At 36.5% G+C, this 17,002-nt stretch overlaps 1 protein-coding gene across 1 annotated transcript in view; it reads left to right on the top strand.

Annotated features, from left to right (window-relative positions):
- The window catches only part of CCDC178 (coiled-coil domain containing 178), a 105,451-nt gene that overhangs the window by 53,022 nt on the left and 35,427 nt on the right, over positions 1-17,002 (top strand). The gene's annotated exons all lie outside the window — the stretch shown is intronic.

The following is a 17,002-nucleotide window of genomic DNA, read 5'->3' as shown; positions in this document are numbered from 1 at the left end:
TATCCCCTGGATGGGTCACTGGTGTTAACACACTTTAACTTGGATGGCTTCCCACAGTGGTATGTTCAACTTGAAGAGTTGTATAAGTAGCATTGGTGAGACTGGATGTGCATCATTTTGTAGTGGGGAGCTTCCTCCTGAGCACTCAGTAGCTCTGCGCAGCCCGAGGCTGAAGCTGATGTCTCGTGATTCAGAGGGTCAAGGGACCATGTGACTCTCCTGACTGAAAGACAGCATGAAGCTGCCACATTCATAGTAATGTTCTGTCTTACATTGTGTTGTATTCTCCAGTCTAGGCCTCTTATCATCACACTATGACACCACTTCCACGGACTGGTGAACAGATTAATGCCTTTCAAATTAATGGGTATAGGATCACTGAAGAGCAGCTTCAAAGTATATTGCTTAGTGACCCCAGTGTATTACAAACCAGATTCTGGCGCAATAAAGTAACGTTGGTTTTCAATATTTGAAAGAAGGTTAAAATTGAGAGTTAACAGAAGACTGGTTGTTATGTCTGTAATAAGGGATTTGTGTCTGCAGAATGATCTGTAACTGGTAGTGTCAGGGACCAAAACACGTGTCCTGGTTGTCAAGAGACACATTCTGTGTACACAGACCCAGTGAGGAGGTTATTTGTTAATAAAAGCTATAAAAAAGAAGTTATTTGGAGCATATTTTCAATATATAAACTAAGGAACATATATTACTAATGTTATCATTGATTAAAAAATGGCAGGTGTTTGTACCTGGTATTTGTAAATACTTAAGAATGTCTTTAAAATTAAAGGCTACTGTTTTAGCTATTGCCACAAATCATCAACCATTTACCTTTTTTTAATGTTTTTTTACTTTTTCATTTATTTCAAATGTATGTGAGTTTTGCCACACAGTTTTGCTCTTGATTTAACAGACACTCTTATGATGCCCGCTGTGTCAATGGTTGTTTAAACATTATAATGCTGTTACATGTTTGGAAGTATTATGGTAGGCTTGTACCTGTCTTCAATTTTGATTACTATAAAACAGGACAGGACGAGAGGAGAAGGCAGATGTTGGCATTAGCAGACTTTGTGAAAGACATTTTAGTTATTACCCACTGAACTCATTATTTGAACAACCCTTGCCATGCTAACTGGTGTCATGCGATCTGTAGTGAATGCAAGCAATGCATTATATATACCTATCTTAAGCAATCAGCCTCATATAAACACACGCAGTCATACTCCTTATCAGTTTGTTATCCAACCAACTATTTATAGCATTAACATATGCCCCAAAAGTGTCCACCTATTTATCAAAAAGGCTGAGAATCAGAGGTGTGGCAGTTCAACAAGAGCTCCCACTTGGTCGGTGCTGATGCGTTAAGGCATCTTGAGGCTGAAGTGGCAGCCCATACCAGTGCTGTAGCATCTGAATTTCAAGTACCTACATCGTAACCATCTAATACACTCAATCAGTAGGGCCCGGGATGGCCAGAGAAGCTTATGCTCTTATGGGTGCCAGGAATGGGACTTGACCTAGAAGCTTGTTGAAAATGATGAATTATTGTCCAGTTTGAAACAAAGATGGCCATTCCTCACTTTATATATATATGTTAGCTCTGCTTAGTCAAGGGACATGCAACCTATGGCTCTTCAGACTGATCATGGGAGTTCATGTACTTCAGAGAGCATCAGGTTCCTATTACTGGCTTCTTAAATTAACCATTCAGGGGGGTGATCCCAATTCTATAAGTATGCATATTCCCATGTACTCCCCAACTTAGAAATCAGTCTGCTATTTGTAACACCCCTGACCACATTTATAAGCTATGTGATCTGGGACTTTTTATTATGCTGAAGTTATTAGCATATTTCACATTTTGTTGTTTTATTACCTTTAATGCAAATTCATAAAGTTCACTCCATTTACAGAATATGTAAAAGTATAGCAACAGAAAACAGGCAAAGCTTAAATTCAATCAGAGTTTAGATAAAACGCAGAATATATTAATGTATGGGTGCATTTATAAACTCTATTAATATAGTTGAAAGCCGTCAAGCACCAGTGCCTTCCAGAAACATAAAAAAGTTTGTATTAAAAATCACTGAACAGCACAAAATGTGAACAATACACATAAATTAAATTCTACACCCAACTTTGCAAACTACCTTTCTTTGTAAAAGATGGCCTTTGCCTGTATGTATAATATAGTCTATTAAATTCCAGATTTCCAGCAGTGATTTGAAATTTATAGTTTTATCTCTTTAATGCACACAAGAACAGAAATTAGCACACATTGTAATGAAAAAATGTTATTACATTTTTATCTTTTCTAATTCTTAGGAGCTTATGTTACAAAACATTGTAATAGGAACAGCAGTATTTACTGTTGTCTGCATTGAATGGTTCACAGCTGAACACCTCTCCTGTGTATTCGGTGACAAATGGCAATCACTTTTTCATTTATCTTATGACAAATAGGAGATGCAGCCACAAACTGCTGTCCGTAGCAAACTTACGGGATGAAGTTCTTTATTGTTTATGGTTTGTAGATTGATGTATTCATGCCTTGTTTATTTGTGAAATGAACAAAAATCTGTAAGCAGGCATGAAAAGAAATTTGGCCATGCAGTCAATTGAATTTTATTTTCATTCTTCTACGTACAATCTTTCAAGGACCTTACGAGGATGTTCTCGGACCAATGTATGAATTGTCTTTACACTGAACATTGTCCTTTTTTTGCTCAGGATATAGGGACATAGGTAAACATGGAGTTCTGTTATTTGGTGAGGTCCCATCTTCCAGCTTGGGAGCGTTAGACTGCAGACCTCTGTATATAGCTTCAGCTATGGGAATGCCACGCAACTGAGTTCCGCAAGTCTTCAAGCTGACCATATATTACCAGGCCCATTGTTAGATGATGAAAGTCTTACCTGTGATATCTCTGAAAGTCACCCTCTGGGTTTCCAGTATTTATAACAGTTGAGACAGACTAACAGCTCGTTAATTATAACCGTTTAATGACAGTTGAAGCAGCTGGATACAGGAAACAAAACAAGCAGTTTTGGATCTGCCTAGCTGGACCTTCATCGTATCTTGTCAATGTATCTATCTTCAAATGAAATAAATACATAGTGTGTTTGTATTGAGATGCAAACTTGTGAGTCACAATGGGTAACATCACAAAGAGTCAGTGTCAAGTTGTAGGTTAGAGCCTTTTATAGCAAGCTCTATACACGTCACTTAGTAAGAGGCCTCCATTAGCCAAACAAAGCCAGCAAGCGGCCAATATTCCTAATACCATAATATTCATTATTCAAAAAACAGCAGAGGACTTTAGATTTTTGTTTCAAACAGTAAAGTTTATTTAGAGCATCAGCATAGTAGATATAGAGGGGATCCTATCAGAAAACATACATAGACTTATATATGCTGCTGTGACCACTGGCAGGTAAAGGGAATAACACTGATAATCTTGTTCTCATGGCACCTGTCAGTGGGTGGGATATATTAGGCAGCAAGTGAACATTTCGTCCCCAAAGTTGATGTGTTTGAAGCAGGAAAAATGGGCAAGTGTACCCACAGCACACCTTCATAGGTCTAGTGCAGTCCATGCCTCGATGAGTCAGGGCTGTTTTGGTGGCAAAAGGGGGACCAGAACGATGTTAGGCAGGCGGTTAATGTTAATCGGTTGTGTCAGTGTGCATGTATGTAAATTTTAAATATATATATATTAAAGTATTGGGGTTCTTAAAGCATTAAACATGTATCTGATTTGATGTTTTCTTTTTAACTTTTATTATAAAACTCTTTTAAAACCCCTATACATATATGTCTCTCATGCTTCCCTTTGTTTCCTCCCTCTCTATCAACATTTGGTGCAAGGAGTTTTATCCTTTGCAGATTCTGCCATTTGGAACAGACTTCCTGTATCTCTCTGCCTCATTGAGTCTTCATCTCTTTTCACATCTCATCCTAAAACACATCTTTCTCGCTTGCCTATGGTTCTTAATTTCTCTTTCCCTCTGTTATTGGCCCCTTGACTGATTGAATACTTTAATTTCTTCAGCTCACACACCACTCTTTTTCAATAATTATTATCATAAAGTGTCTGCTGACTTATATTTTATTTTTCCATTGCATAAAGCATTTTGGAATTAAGTTTAAATGAGGGACACTAAAGTATTTTTTAAGATTAAGTCAGCACAGACAGTAGCGGACATACTCAAAGGGTGAGGTTTAACTATTTTATGCTTTCATTCCTATAAAAGCACCGCCATTATCGCAATTTACTAAAGTTAACGTACCTGTAGAATCAAGATGCTGCAGTGTATTTTACTTTGTTCAATTGTAATTTATCATTACATGATTTACAACTGAAAAAAGTTTAAATATTACATCGATTTAATATTAATATTTGAAACAATCTCTGCACACTTGTATGTATGTATATATGTATATATGTGTGTTATATATATAGCCCCAGTGGGTATTATATGTACAAGAGTTTTTTATTCTTGTATACATCAAACATAAATTTTACATTTTTTATATATAAAATAATGAGTGTTGTTATTTAAATGCTTTAAATCATTTTCTTCTCCATTCGTATTTTTGTCATATCTTTTGGTGTATAAGATGTAATACAAATGCATATCCAGACATGAGGTTATCAGTGCCAATAAACAACATGGAGGGCCCCATGCTTGTGTGTACCATGAGAAAACAACCCCCTGTCTCTGATGCACATAACTGACTGAGATTTGTGAAGCAATAACTGCACCGAACACTTGTTAGTAAATTGTTATAATCAGTTTGAGGTAGCTCTCATAATGAACAGTTAAAGACGTATCATGGTTTTCTTATATACTGCATCATACTGAAATCTGTCTGGGTATTAGGAATTCTAAAATTGCTTGGCTTGTGTGGGCAGTTATAAATATTGCACTTGTTGAGTAGATTGTAAGCTTGCATGAGCAGGACCCTCCTATAGAAATGGTGTGGTGAAGGCACAGACACATCAGTTACACTTTCTTTGCTAGAAGTCCTGGTGAAATGATGGAAGTCAAGGAGACCCTAAAAGAGTTAACTGAAGCTCCTTTATTCTGCCCTTACATAAATTTGCCATCAAATGGAATTTAACATACTAGAGATGTTAAAGACTCTGTACATTTTGAGTTTAAGGAGTTGCAATTAGTGTATGGGAATATATTTGTATTTACATCAAAGGATGCATAACCCGAAATACACGCGCCATGATGTGGTCCATGAAAATCCAAACATAAAATCAAACTGTCATCCACGTGTGCACTCCTTCCTTGATATAAACCTTTGTGCAAGAAACAAATATACTTGATTTCCCGTGATCTATTTGCCCTTCACAGGCTGTAGTCAATTTCATGGTCCTTGTAAAATGTGTTACCTCTGTGAAAGTTCTGTAGCTGCAGTTATGATTCTGCCTTTTGTAGAACATATTCACACTCCAGCAGTCAGAGAGATGCCAGCAACCCCATGGATTGACAGGTTTAACCAGGGAGTCTCTGTGCCGGAATTGCCCCCAGTTTGGCAAAAATGTAAATAAAAATCTTTTCTGTATGATGCGATTCCCGTATGGCACTGGTGATATTCAGCTTCAAAATGTGCCATGTTAGACGACTTAAGAGGAAATTCATGTGCCAAATAAGAATGAAATTGATACCATTTTTATGGAATCCCGGTATAGCTTAACTATTTCCTTTCTAATGTATAATGCTAACCAGCAATAGGTCACAATATCTAGTATACACATACTATGCAGTAAGGACTCTATAGTGACTAAAAAACATAGAGTTGGCATCCAGTATTTCTGGTATTTTGGATATTATGCAACATCAAAATACTTCACTCAAACTAACTTTATTTCCAAAGTCGTCATATGTGTCATCATGTATTACAGTGTGATGGCACTAGGGATAAACCACACATGTTCCTAAACTGCATCTGCTGCATTATAGCAGGTCTACCTTTCAAGTTCATTGTTGGCCATTCATACAGCTTCACCACGCATTGTGTAAGCAATCTACATAGCCTTTGGGGCAGGATAACAGAAAAAGAAAAACAACCCTGCAACAAATCTATAAGACCACATGTAACTGGGAATGTAAGAAACTGGGTGAGAATGTAAGGAACTTGGATTCATTTTTACTCTACACTAAATATCAGCCAGCAGCTTATCTTGGGAAAAAAACACATATCCAATCTATTTGACTAAAAAATGTATATAAGGGATATTATCATATAAATGTGTATATAAAGTTCATATAGGCACAGGGACATAAATGTTACTTAATTTCATTTTTGCCTAGTGATCATACACCCAGAAAGTTGGTTAAAGATTCCAAAAGATCAGTCTTCCAGGAAAATGTCTTGTTCTTCTTGAGCAGCCGAGCATGCATACGAGCAGACTAGTTGCCTGGATGCATGCAGTAGAGGTCATGCTAGTTGCTTGAACACCCTCATAAAATTCTCCACCAGTATTCTGAGACAGGATCACAATCCACCTCCAGAAATTAAAGCAACAGCTTGGACATTTATTAAATTGCCTTTTTTTCCTCTTAACATTTTTTTTAATGTTTGATATGCCTTTGCTGTCTTGGGGTAATGGCGATAGACTTCAAATCTTCAAACCTTATGTTTGATCCATAATACAGGCTGACGTTAGGAGAGAAAGAAGTAATCAAATGTAGGCAAGACGTACTTACGTAGATTAGACAGAAAAACATAGGCAAGGTCCACACAAAAAATCCTTGTCACCCCAGAAACGATACAGCCGCTTTATACTTCGGGGCATTTCCTTAGTTAAGGGTTTTTCAGTGCGTTCATTTTTTTAATCAATTGTGGTACTAGTCATCAGTATGATCATTAATGCAATTTATGACAAAGCCATACTATATTTCACAATTACTATATACTGTATATACCATGTGTAATAGATACAAGTTGATTTTAATTGGTTTTGTTGTACAGCTATCATAAATAACATTATTAACAGGCACTGATGAAAACTAATCATACCATACACAAGCATCAATCAACAAGCATTAATCATTTAATGATTGACCATGTTATTTTTCCCTGGCATCTAATTAGTAAGGTATTTACAGTTGTCTAGAATCCTGCAGGTGAACTGCCTACGTGAAACCAGTAAATATGTATTGTGCCTGAAACTCTTTCCAGTTATTAAAGAGCGCATGAATGAGCAGAAACGATGGTGTATCATAGCAGTGATAAAAAGAATCACCAGAGACTTTTAAATTTTGATTGTATTTTTTTCTTATTCTGTATAAACCATCTAGTATTTGAATTTCAATTGTGGGTTTCATTGGTTTGGGATATTCCCTGTATGGACCCCTTGTTACCTTTGTTCGAAGCATTACTCTCTATTCTTTCATAAAAGCACAGCGCTGATAATACTTGCTGATATGAATGGTTAAGTCCGGCCTATGGAACTGACCCGGAGACAAGAATAACACATTGCCATCTCAACGGATAACTTAACTTTTTTTACAACTGAAATGTGCTACAAGAGAAATACGGTAATATTTGTTGGGAAGGTAAGAATGGCAAACTCAGCCACCTTAACCAGTTTAATTCAGGAATACAAAAGTCCTAAGTTTACATTATACTCCAATACATTACATTATACTCCAATGGCTCACATATATTATTGATTGCTTCTAGACAGTCAGTAAATGCTGATTCAGTGCTGAAAAACATCTTTACCTAGTTTTGCAATAAGCAAATTGTGTGTCCCATAGCAGAAGAAGAGCATCAAGCTGATACTTGTGATAAGAATTTGCTTACAGTTCTAGAGAGTCATGTTAACATATCATTGGTGTGCACATAGCTTTCAAAGCATCTGTACGTCCTACTACTAATGTTAATATGCTCCTAGGTTAAATGTTCATTAATATATTTTATAAAGACATATCATGTCATTATTTTACAATGTTTTGCATAAAAAAGAGTAATGCAGAGTGTGTAGAAAGACTTCAGTGATATAGTATTATACTCAGTAACATTTAGTCCTGCTCTGTGGATTTGTGATATACTCTGGTACATAAGCCTTGCTCACTGACATCTTACAGCTTTCTGAACATACTTTTTGTATTCCTCTTGCCACCGTTGCCTTGGAACGTATAAAGTTTGGAATTTAGGTCTATGCAACAGACACTAGGTGGTGGTGTTTGAGACTTTAAAGGGGTTACTAAGTTTTAAGAAGTTTCCTGTTATGAATGCATAAATATTCCTTGTTTTACTCCTCTAAACGATGACTTATCATGTGTAATGTGTTATAAGGCACTTTCCAGAACATATTGAGAATTAAAATGATTGCAGGCTCTATCTCCAGGACACATCCTGTAAAAAATCCATGCTTTCTTTATTCTGAATATACATTCACATTCAGTATAAGTGAAACATGTGTCTTAAAGGTACTATTAGTAGAGATTTTTTGGATGGCTTGGATGACGTGAAAATCTATAGATTTTACAGCACTCAAGTCCCATCATCCTGTTACTATCATCGATTGGTGCTGTATGTATTCATATGCTTTGCATAATAAATTAACCTATTTTAGAAATCTTAGAAAGCTGTGGTTTCAACTGTTCTTTGATCACTGAGAAATTTAGATAGCAAAACAAATATCTAACACAAAACCATACTCCTTACGTCTTTGTATCTTACATCGTCCAGTCCCCATCTAGTTTTCTACAGTTCCAGACAGAGATTTGTAGAGATTTTTAAAAAATAGAATGCAACAAAACATGGAACATTTTATAAAGAACCACTGCTTATTTTCTTCCCTATATGGCGGTGTCATATTCACGAGTGCTGTACAATAGGATTTTGTGTTTTTATAGAAAAAAATCCTACCTATCTGACTTAAGTCACATCCCTTTCTATATTAGGGCTGTAAAACAAGCCTAATACATAAGAACTCTAGCTGTCTATATTTTATAATAAGTAAGCTAATAATCAACTAAAATTCAGCAAAGAATAGTTTTCCTAATACACAGACAGGGCCAATAACTCAGAATATAATGTATCTCCAATGTTTCTAGTATACAGAATCTAAACCAAATAAAAAATGATGTAAGCTCCCAAATAGTCTGAAGAATAGGTTTACCGTTCTTGCCTCAGGTTCCTATGTTCACATTTGGTGGGACTGTCCCTTGGTACGTCCATTCTGGTCCATTGTGTTTGCGTTTATCAAGGAGGTTTGTGACCCTGACTACCAGTTGACGCCTCAGCTGGTTCTGTTACTGGCCCCTCCTATCCCGATTGGTCGGTATAAGCGTTCCCTGACCCTACACTTTTTGAACGCAGCCAGGGCCCTAATTCCTCAGCTCTGGAAATCCCATTCCACACCTCCGATTCGGCTCTGGTTACAGAAGCTTAACTTTATTTGTCACATGGAGTCCCTGGTTATGGCTTCTAAGGGCTTGTCGCATAAACATGAACTGCGTTGGTTTCATTGGAAGACCTTCCTCCTGTCTCCGCAGTTCCCTACCATAGTGGGTGTAGATGCTCCACAGTCTCTCTGAGGGCTCAGCTCTCCCTACCTCGCACACACACATACCCATATTCTCTTGATTACTTACTTACTTATTGCTTTCGACTTCTTCTTTCATTTTTGATATTACTGTCGATGCCGCTCACGCCTGATGTTGTTATGTTTTCTTATTATTTTGTTTCTGGGTCATTTTTGTTTGTTTTATTTTTCACCTCACTCTTTGTGATTCCACACGCTAAGGCGGTATGCACACGATTACTGCCAGTGTTTATTCGATCCTCACAGACCTTTGCATATACTGCTTTTGTTTTCTCCATTGAACCACATACTGTACTCCTTACCTGTGACGCTCTGTTGTTATGGATATGGGTAATCTGTCATGTATGCCTTTTTGCCTATTGTCTCTTGATTTTGTTTCAAGCCATGTATTGTTCACCTCTGTATGAATGTACCTATGTTCCTCGTACACTCATTCATTTTGTGACTGTGTGCTGTTGTGATTCTCGTTGCAATAAACGGAATTGAGAAAAAAAAAAGAATAGTTTTACCGAAAAATGCAAACATTAAGATACTGTCTATTGGAAAACAGTGATAGGTTATTCTTTTTTTTCCTCTTTTCTTTAACCTTTTATACACAGAATTACCGTAGGTCAAAGCTCAAAGAACTGCGTGTTTTAATATCTACAGAGATTACATTGTCTATATGTACATGGAAGACAGGGGTATGGTGATGATTATCCTGGAAGTCTATGTTTTGTTAGGACTGCACAGTGATTATATATAGGTGAATGGAAACATGTTTTGATTCGCCATTGGTTTTATTCTGAATAAATGCAGGTTTGAATGTAATACCAGACTCATGTAGCAATTGCTTATAGGATGTCTAAATGCTCGTGGAACATTTGTAATGGGACGCAGTGCAACCAGCTGCACGCTGCATGTATTCACATACTTAATATGGACTTCAGAACAGCCCGTAAGAAAAACAATTCATTAACTCGGCTTAGGAGATAGAAATGTGAGCATTAAGACAGCATTGTGTCATCAAACAAAGGTCAAACAGAGTCTAATGGTTTTAAGAAAGGAAGCACAGATCTGACAGCATTAGAAATCTGTTGCTTAAATGTTAAATTGAGCTTAATAGCTATTAAAAGATCAAATTTCAGAAAAAGCAGGTTTTGGGGAGATCTTAACTAAGCCTATTTGCAGTCACAGACACCGGAATCTATTTATCGCATGGGGAGAACCCACGATTAGAAATTCAGATGTGTTTATGTTAAAGCAAAGATAATTTGCAGACATCCAGGCTTGTGTGTCTCCCCAAATAACTTGTAAGCAGTTGTTACCATTACTTGAGTACATACATTACAGAATTGCAGGTATGTGATAATGTGTTGGGATCAGTAAAATGAACCTACTTGGAGGAATTACAAACAGAATATCATTCTAATTCTGAATTGGTCCTGTGCATATTACCTCTATGCTGAATCCATAGGGCTGCAGGAGCCTTTTGTCTACAAGGAACCACCAAAAAATGCTATCTTCCTTTAAATGTAGCATAACAGACATGTGCACCTCACATCTGCTAATCACATAAATTCTAGTGGATCTTCCATTCTTCAATTATGAGAAATTGACTCATAATTGAATTGAAACATTTCATTCCGTGGCATAAATTACCCAAAAGGCCTTACAATTATATGTGTTCGTATGTAATTTAAACTCCAAGGTTGTCAATGACTCATTAGGGTACTAGTACTAATCCCTGTTTCCGTATTCATCTACATTATCTGGTGTAGGTAATGGTATCAAGTGTGCAGGTAAGTTGTGATTGGACATTGAATAAGCAGGGGCACAGGTTAACGGGCTAGTGACAGACTTGTACATGTCTCTACTATGCCATTCTGTGATATACATACCTGGGAACTCTCCGGGTTTGCCTGAAGATTGCCAGGTGAAGCACCACAAGACCCGAATCTTCCGGTTCAAGACCTGAATCCTCCGGGTCGCAGGACCGGGGTCTTGTACACGCCATGCTCCCCGCCCATTTTTCCTTTAAATGGGGGTGTTTCCCTGCTGACATCAGCGGGAATGCCCCCGATATCAGCCGGACCGCCCCATGACATCCAGGGAACTCCCACTGATGTCACAGGACCGACTGCTGCCGTCAGTGTGCAGTCCTAGTCCTGGCAAGGGAAGGCTCCGGGTAGCAGGAGCCCAGAAGTTCCCAGGTATGGTGATATAGCTGTGCCTGGTGCATCACAGTAACACATTTTCCTCTTTTAAAAAGAGGGTGAGAAATGATGTCATATTACTAACAAACCAACTTTTACTAACCTCTTCAAAGCCAGATATTCTTGGATTACTCCATGTCTCCATGACAACTATCAATAAAAAATAGTAGAACAAAACAGTGACATATTATTTTTCTAGAATTAGTGTTTGAGAGAACATGTTTATATTTTCTGATATCACAAATTGACTTGTTCAGGAATTACAGTGTGTGACAAATATCACTTCTCCCAAAACTGGTAAGGAAACAAGCAATTTCCTAATCAAGGGTCTCATCGTCTGCCATCTACGATTATAATTTACTCATATTATAAATTACCATAATCCAGCCTTTCTTGTGATGTATCCAAACCTTTATTTGATTCATCTATAATATGCTGTAGGTCAACAATGAGACAATCCTTAAAACAACAATTAACTCACCATGCATCACATCCCAGCCTTCAACCCAGAACAAGAAAGGGATAAATTCTAATCTTATATAGTATAAATCTCAAGAATTATTATCGAGACAATGTCGGGAATTGTCAGGTATCCAAACATAATACTATTACCTAGATACAGTCTCATGGCTTGCATTTTATATTTTGGGCAAATCCAATTGCATTTTTTAGAACAGTTGTAAAGTATGTGGTAGCATGTTGAATAGATAACAATTGGAAATTGGGACACAGCTAAACCAAATTAAAACCAAACAATAAAAAAAATCTAGTTTGTTTTAATTTGGGGGATCTTTTCTTAGATGTAGTGTCAACAGATGGCATCATGTAGGGGGCTCCACGTTTTTAGTTATTTAGGACTTTAGTAAACTGTGATTTTATCCAGTGTAAGATTGGAACAGATGTGATCGTATCAGGGTTCCACTACTTTCCGTGAAATAAAAATTGCCATGATTTGCTGTACAGTGTGACTTTATCTTTGTGTAGATTTGTCTACAAAGTTGTTTTTAGAAAGAATTTACCCTGAAGCTTTAAACCATTATAATAGAGAGTTAATGTCTTATTCTGTATTATTCCCATTAAACCCCTTTAATATTAGAGCATGTGTTGCTTTATAGCATTAACTAGTGTCTTGCTCTTAACAGTATTTTCACAGTTTATGACACTGCTTACGGCATTTACAAACAGCTGTTTGAATTAAATGAGCACTTAAGGACCCTGTTCATTAACTCAAAAGTTTCATGTGTTTTTAATTCATTCTTCCCATTGTATTATTGCCATGCAAATCTATGTTTTGGTTTTTAATGTATGCCTTGACCACCGGTTTTGTATGAATATTAAGCACTTTTTGTCTTTAATTACTATAATAACCATTTTGCTTCTGCCAATAATGTTATTTTGCCCACATCAGAATCTGCTTGCGTTTTTATTTGCTATAAATATTTTATTAATGATTTTATATATATATAAATATTTTTTGAAAAAAAGTTGTTTTTTGTAAAAGCAGTCAATACAAATAAATATTTTCTACCATCCAAGAATATACAAAAGCCCTTGTTATTATACAATGGCCCTTGTATAGTTTCAGAAATTTTAGAGAACCCACAAAAAATAATCAACAATTTACCCATATTTTCAGAAACCAACCGTGCGTTTGTTTTTGTTTTTTCACATTCTGTACTTTAAAATGTAATCCATAATGATCATGAACATCAAAACATTGTACATCACTGCTGGTTATGATGGTGCTATATAATGCAATACATAATAGTAATAAGCATCATCAAAAAAGATCCAGTGCTTTGTACATATACAACAGGTTCATTCGCTAACTGAGTGTTTAGTATTGAAGATCTCCGTCTGAAGCAAGGCAAGTGATTGGTGTGCATGTTTGCGTAAGACATGTCATCCAATCATTTCATGTCGATGTAACGTAGAACGTGGCAGTACATTTATTTTTCTGCTGTCCATTGATGAGACCTTGCCTATTTGTCAAGAGACCTTTGTTAACATTATTTTAGAAAATTTATACAGTTACAGTATAACTAACCTAAAATACCCTATATTTTGTAAATAGGTTCTAAATTTTTAACTGAACGGTAGTTTCAAATATTACTCTGGATTTCAGGAAATCATGGATGTAGTCCTGGAATTCTGGAAAGCTACAGGTGATCTAATTACGATAATGAGTTGAGCAATTAATATTTTTGTACCCTGATATTTTGTACATAGGACTGCATTTCGTCTACAGGATTTCTGAATTGGTTTTGGTTTATGACACCTTTTGTGTCCTCTCTAATGTCCTTTAAATGTTGGGATGTGTTTAAGATTGATTGGGTGTAGAGGTTAATAGCGGATACGTCCTAAGATGGGTATTATGCATCTGTGTAGGGTTCTGCTAAAGATTTTTAGTATCAAAATGAGTCAGGAACATGTTGCTTGACATTGATATTATTTGATGTTGCGCAAGTATGAAAGAAAGTGTTAATATTAGGCGAGGACTGCCAGCTGTAAAATAGAGACTCTCTATGTGCATTAATTAGTCTTTGCCAATACACATTTATCTAAAGAGACTGTGATGAAAGCCTCACAAAAAGGACCTTGCATATAAATGCTGCCTAAAGTTCTTTTAACTCTAGACACCCTGATACAGATTAAAGAGGAAAACAAGATTTGAGCTACAGCCCAAATATATCAGACCGGCCTAATGGATAATTTGCCCCATGACCCTCATTCCTAGCCCTACCCAATTGATAATGGTGAACTAACAATTTACTGTTTGCTTCAGGAATTCATAGTATGCAATATTAGCAAACACACTTATTGCCCCATAAGTTCTACCGTTGCGTTTGGTGTGCCCTACTGATAAGTAATACCATAAAGCCCTTCGGGTTTTATAGAAACTACTAGTAATTAATAGACTTGTACATTCCGAATCATACGAATTGCAAATTTTACAAATGTTGGTAAATGATGCGTGCAAAGCCAGAAAACGAGACCAGACCCCCCACAAATTGGACAAAAACAAAGGAAAAAGCTCGGAATTTTCGTCCCGACATTTATAGGTCCACATTCACTCACACTCTCTCTCACTCACTCAATATCGTTCACACTCTCACACAATGTCTCCTTTCCTTCTTTGCCGACCCCTTCTGCATCGTCTTCTGCATATTCTTCTTCTTCATCATCTTCTATCTTCTCCCTTCTCTATTCTAATTTCAAGCTTCAATCATAATCTTCTTTCTTTTCTCCACATCTTCGCAGAGGAGAGGACATCCCCGCAAGTGTCATCATGTGAACTTACGGCGCTTGCGGTGATGTCCTCTCCTCAGGGAAGTTGCCAGTTTATGTCCGCGGAAATGCAGACGAAGAAGGAAGATGAATGTGGGCACCGGGTAACAAATTTTGTTCCAAAAATAAAAATTCCCCCTAATTTTTGGCCTAACCTAATGGGGAGAGAATGAAAATCGTTGCCTGAAAACGAATGGGCCAAAAACGAAGCAAAACACCACCAAACCATGTATGCTGAGGCAACAGACTCGGTCGGACTTTACCCGTCAGACTTCTATGCAGGATGTGGTGGAAATCTCTAGCTTCTGCTATAAAACCAAGGGGCATGGTAGTTTGTTGGAGGTTAGTAGCACTTGTTAATTTGATCAAGGCTGAAGTTTACTGAGGATAAAGTAAACAATGCAAATTGCAGACACCATCAGTTTCCTCTGGTCAGTGAAGTGTGCTCTGTTCCATTTACACTTCACAACAACATCTGATGGGCTTTGTCAGTGCTGCACAGAGTAATTAAACCTGAAATCAATAGCAGGCATTTGTCATGTTTACAGCCGCTCTTTCTGCTGGGTTAAACTCATCAGTTTAGTGCAGTTCTGTTTTACTGCTGAGACACGCTCCATTATTCCTTCAGGTACAGTTGAGATATTCAGTTACAGTACTTGTCCAATAGTTTGAATATGTCAGTAAGATTAAAAAGGGCAGGAAAAATGAACATTTTTATTTAATTTATTAACTGCGTCCTTTAGAGCCCAATTTCCATTTTTCTTCCCTCCTATCATTAATTTAAAAAAATATATTAATTCACCCACATAATATATTTCTGTTGCTGAAGGCAACATCAAGGTGAAGTCATGTCATTGAGAAGACACGGTGTATGGATGCACGCTCTGTATTTCATCCAGCTATTGTTTCCATCAATTTGTAAGGTGTGTTTGGAGAAGTCGGTATCTTAGCAACCGACTGTAAACTGTCTATATTCTGGCTGTTTGTTTAGTTTGGACATTGTAAGCTTGTTTGAAAAGTATCTCTGATTTCTTAATTGCTTCTTTTAAATCAAGAATATCATAATTTTGGTAAAAGGCTTAAAATAGAATCCTGAATTTTTTTTTTACTATCTAATAAATGTAATTTGGTCCCCTTGGATTGGTTGTCTTTGCGGATTGTATTTGTTGTTACGAAGACATGTTTAAATCACATTGTAGTGATCTTCCATATTCAGTGTGTTGATCTCTTCAGAGAAAATCCTAATGTAATAGAAAAAAAAATTAAAACAGCTTAGCCATAAATTACAGTGTTTATAAGTTATTAAATCTAATGCATGAACTTGCAGTCTATAGAATGACCTTGGGTACGGTCATAAAACCCACTTATTTGGCTGTTGCCATGCGCAAAAAAAAAAGTAAGATACTTTGATAAAATGACATCAAATGGAACGTTGCTGAATATGAATCATATATAGTATTAAGTGTAACAAGAACGATGAAAATAATTTTACTCAACATCAGATTTAATGTATCTTATGATAAGTATACAACATGATTAGTCATTAATTGTTGCACGGAACGTTTTCATTGCAATAAATGAAAAAAAAATAGTTGTCAATATCTACATTTACAAATGTATATTTCAGAGGTACTGTTCTAATAAGACTAAACCTTAATTCCAGTGTATATATATATTGTTTTGGCCTTTTCCTCAGGAGGTTTTTTCTACTAAAAACAACACAAAAACTTTTTATAAAAACAGCATAGACCCCATATAAAATCTGTGCAATTTAAGTTCAGTAATAACGCAATGATTTGAAATACATGTGTTTATGTGTAGCAGACTGTCAGAGAAGTAGCAGGGAAGATTTATATGTGTCTTTGGGGGCATACTTTAGGAATCTGCACTGGAACAACTGGACTTGTTCTGAATATGTAATATGAATTATTTTATTCATGG

Source organism: Spea bombifrons, chromosome 5 (assembly GCF_027358695.1).
Source record: "Spea bombifrons isolate aSpeBom1 chromosome 5, aSpeBom1.2.pri, whole genome shotgun sequence".
NCBI classification, from domain to species: domain Eukaryota; kingdom Metazoa; phylum Chordata; class Amphibia; order Anura; family Pelobatidae; genus Spea; species Spea bombifrons.
This window is presented reverse-complemented; position numbering and strand designations above follow the sequence as displayed.